This window comes from Macrotis lagotis, chromosome 5 (genome assembly GCF_037893015.1).
Source record: "Macrotis lagotis isolate mMagLag1 chromosome 5, bilby.v1.9.chrom.fasta, whole genome shotgun sequence".
In the NCBI taxonomy this organism is placed as follows: Eukaryota; Metazoa; Chordata; class Mammalia; order Peramelemorphia; family Peramelidae; genus Macrotis; species Macrotis lagotis.
In genome coordinates, this window is record NC_133662.1 from 35,449,594 (window position 1) to 35,454,049 (window position 4,456).

A 4,456-nucleotide genomic window follows, 5' to 3' on the forward strand; every position below is an offset into this window, starting at 1 on the left:
CTATTTCTGGAACCCAATTATTATAATAATTATTATTGTACTACCCTGTCCTGAGCATATGAGCACAGAAAAGAGGGAAAGCTTTTTTATGGGCATTTCTTTCCTAGAGTCTTTTTGTATCAGCACCACTGTTCTGGTTTCCTAACATGGTGGATGATTGTTGACTTAAGAATTTATATTATGTCTTCTAAGTTCTGACATTTCACTCATCTACGCCATGATAAGACATTCTGATGCCCTAGGGAAAGTTTGAAAATTGAACTTCCTAGAGGAATTGACTCACAGGTCTGCATATCCTTTCTCCCTTAATAGAGAGTTTAGTACAAAGTAAGTACCTAATAAATGCTTGTGGATTAATTGATTGTTATTTTTTTGTTCAATCATTTCCAACTCTTTGTGATCTCATTAAGAGTTTCTTGGGGCAAAGATATTAGAATGGTGTAACATTTTTCTTCTTTAGCTCATTTTATAGATGAGGAAATTGAGGCAAAAAAAGCAAGTGATTTTCTCAGAGTCAAAGTAAGTGTCTGAAATCATATTTGAATGCAGGTCTTTCTGACTCCAGGGCCAACACTCTATCCACTGCGCCACCTATTTGATTGTTACCATTCACTTTAAGATTTCACTGGGGGCAGTTAGGTGGTGCAGTGGATAGAGCACTCGCCCTGGATTCAGGAGTCCCCGAGTTCAAATCCGACCCCAGACACTTAATAATTACCTAGCTGTGTGGCCTTGGGCAAGCCACTTAACCCCATTGCCTTGCAAAAAAAAAAGTTTCACTGTAAGATATGTGACAACATAATACAATAATTACTCATGTGCCAGTGAGAATAGAATTTGACATACAAAAATGTATACATTTCAAAAAATATTAAAATTCACTAGAATTTCATGTTGTCTTTTAAAAAATTATTATTTTAAAAATTATTTATCTTTTATTCTTACAAAACCTCCATTTTCTCCACTATCCTTGCCCCAAAAGTGACTTTCTACCTTTCCTACTCTTAGTATCAGTTCTATGTCTGATAAAGTTTAATCTAGATGGCAAGTGATCAAATGAGATAATATTTGTAAAAGCATTTAACGCATGGAAAATGCTTAATAATTACTTATTCCTTATGCCCAAAGGGCAGCAAAAATGTACATACCCTTTGATCCAGCAATAACACTACTGGGTCTATACCCTGAAGAGATGATGAAAAAGGGTAAAAACATCACTTGTACAAAAATATTCATAGCAGCCCTGTTTGTGGTGTCAAAGAATTGGAAATCAAGTAAATGTCCTTCAATTGGAGAATGGCTTAACAAACTGTGGTATATATATATATATATGTCATGGAGCACTATTGTTCTATTAGAAACCAGGAGGGATAGGAATTCAGGGAAGCCTGGAGGGATTTGCATGAACGGATACTGAGCAAGATGAGCAGAACCAGAAAAACACTGTATACCCTAACAGCAACATGGGGGTGATGATCAACCTTGATGAACTTGCTCATTCCATTAGTGCAACAATGTGGGATAATTTGGGGCTGTCTGCAAAGGAGAGTGCCATCTGTATCCAGAGAAAGAATTGTGGAGTTTGAACAGAGACCAAAGACTATTACCTTTAATTTAGAAAAAAAATACTGATATCTTATTATGTAATCTATCTCTTATACTTTATTTTTCTTACTTAAAGATATGATTTCTCTCTTTCATATTCAATTTGGATCAATGTATACCATGGAAACAATGTATAGACTGGCAAATTGCCTTCTGTGGGGGGTGGGAGGAGGGAAAAACTGTAAAATTCAAAATAAGTAAAATCTTTAAAAGGAAAAAAAATAATTACTTATTTCCTTCCCACTCAATTTGGTATGATGGAAACCTCTGGACTCAGAGGTTCTTTTTATTGTTCAATCATGTTTGACTCTTCACAACTCCATGGACCAGTCTTCTATCTTCCATTGTCTCCTGAAGTTCATTGTTTACATTACACAATCTATCCATCTGTCTGTCCCCTTTTCCTTTTGCCTTTAATCTTTTCCAACATCAGGATCTTTTCCAAAGGAGTTCAGTTTTCTCATGTGGCAAAAATATTTAAATTTCAGTGTTTGACCTTCCAGTGAATAGCCTGAATTAAGTTCTTTAAGTATTGATTGATTTGATATATTTTCTGTCTAAGGAATTCTCAGAAGTCATCTCCAGCACCACAACTGGAAAGTGCTGATTCAGGTTCAGATACCACTTTTGATACTTAACTATATAACCTTCAGCAAGTCATTGGGTCTCATTTTCTTCATCTGTAAAATGAGGGATCAAACCAGAAGGGAAAGGGAAGATGAAAGGAATAAATATTTATATAGCATCTACTATATTCTAGACACTGTGCTAAGCATTTTTATAAATACATCACTTGATCGTCACAAAATGGCATCTGAAGTCCTGTCTAGACCTGTTTGGGATGCAATAGAGTTCATCTATTTGTAGAAAGCAGACTATATACATATATATACACACATAAATATACATATATATGTAATATATTTGTGAATGTATACAAACACATACAAAATCATCTCCCCTTTTCCATTTGCATTGGACAAAAGAGAGAAATTGAAGTTTGTAGTAGAATAATCCTTTGTCACAATATTGTGGCTTTAGTCAGAAGTAACACAGTATACAAGTGGCATGCACTGTGAAAGAAGCATTGATTAGACAAAGAGGATTGAGCACATTGCTGGTGCTATTGAAGCAAAAAGGACTCTGGATTCTCCCCAGAACTCTTAGGATATGGTATAATCTGACCCAGAGAGACTGGTTCAGTCTTAAAAGTTTTTGAAGTATTTTTCCTTCCCTAAAAGAAAAGGTTTATAAGAGGAAAGATAAGAAGGAAGCTCAGAGCTCAGCACAGCTTTGAGCATGTCATTCCTTAACACCTTAAAATGCTTCCCCATTTCAACCACAGTGGAATCAAATTATAATAGAAGGGGAGATACTGTACATAAAGTTCCCTGCTGTAAGCCTTTTTATTTATTTTGTTAAATATTTTCCAAATCACATTTTAATCTGGTTCTGACTGGACCTAGAAGTATTGTGTATCATGTTTGCTCTTGGTGGCATACTTGATCTACCATATCAAATATGAAATTGGCATTTAAGGTCCTCTATAATCACATTCCACCTTGCCCATGCAGCTATTCAAACTGAAATGACTTCCTATCTTTTCCTCTTCTATCCTTTTCTCTTTCAGCTCTCAATTTGTTGAAACCCCAAGTGAGAAGTCATTTTATTCATGAAGTCTTTCCTGAATATGCTCAGTAAAAAGGTTTCTCTCTCTCTCTCTCTCTCTCTCTCTCTCTCTCTCTCTCTCTCTCTCTCTCTCTCTCCCCCCCCCCACTTCTTTCCACCTGTTTTAGGATCATAGGTTCCAAGCCATCTAGTCCAACTAGCTCACTTTACAAAGAAGGAAGCTGATACTCAGAAAAGTTGTGACTTATCCATGGTCACATAAGTAGTAAATAGCAGAACTGGAATTTGAACCCAAATCTTCTGGATTCCAAGTCCATCACTTCACAGTGCCTCTATTACTCCCCCCCCCCCCTTGTATCACAGTAATTTGTGTACTCATCTTTTCCTTTCACTTAGAGCATCATAATGAAGTCTGTGATGTACCTATCTATTTTTCCCCCTAAGGCCCAGGACAGAGTGTTACATATAGGATGGCTAAGGTAAATTTTTGTTGAATTGTTTAAATAAGAGAGGGAAGTCAGAATGGTCTTAGGACCAAAAAGAGAGAGTCAATTCACCAAGATGGAAAGTGCAATTCACCAGATTTAATTTACCATATTTCCCCATGTTTAAGATATACCCTTTTCTGAAAAATTTGGGGTCTAAAAACTGGGAGTCTTATACAGTGGTTGTAGATCTTTTTCCTTGCATTTCCAACTTTTTCATGCCTGTTGTCTTTGCACTCATTGCTTTGCATTGTTACCAGTATACTAGGTTACATTTTGTCATGTTCTGTCCAGAAATGGCTCAGAAAAGATTTTCATACAGTGCTGAATTCAAGTTCAAAATGATCCTGCTTGCAAAAGTGAGTGGAAATCGCACTATTGAACGTCAGTTCAATCCTCCTCCAACTGAGAAAACAATCTGAGACTGTCTAGGGAAAGAAGAAACCCTACTGAAAATGCCATGGCAGAAGAAGGCCATGAGAGGCGAGTCAGCAAAATGTGCTGATTTAGAGAGGGAACGAAGAGATGGATTGAAGAGCAAAGGGCAATTATAATTCCTATGTCCACAAAGATGGTTCAGCCTGTGACCAGAAGAATTGCTAATGTTAAAGGAAGTGCCTGATTTCAAAAGAGGACAAGAATGGTGCTTCAGGTTCATGAAATGGAATGGACTAAACATGTGTCCATGCCCTGGACTTGCCCAAAAGATGCCTGAAAGCTATGAGCAGGAGGTCCTT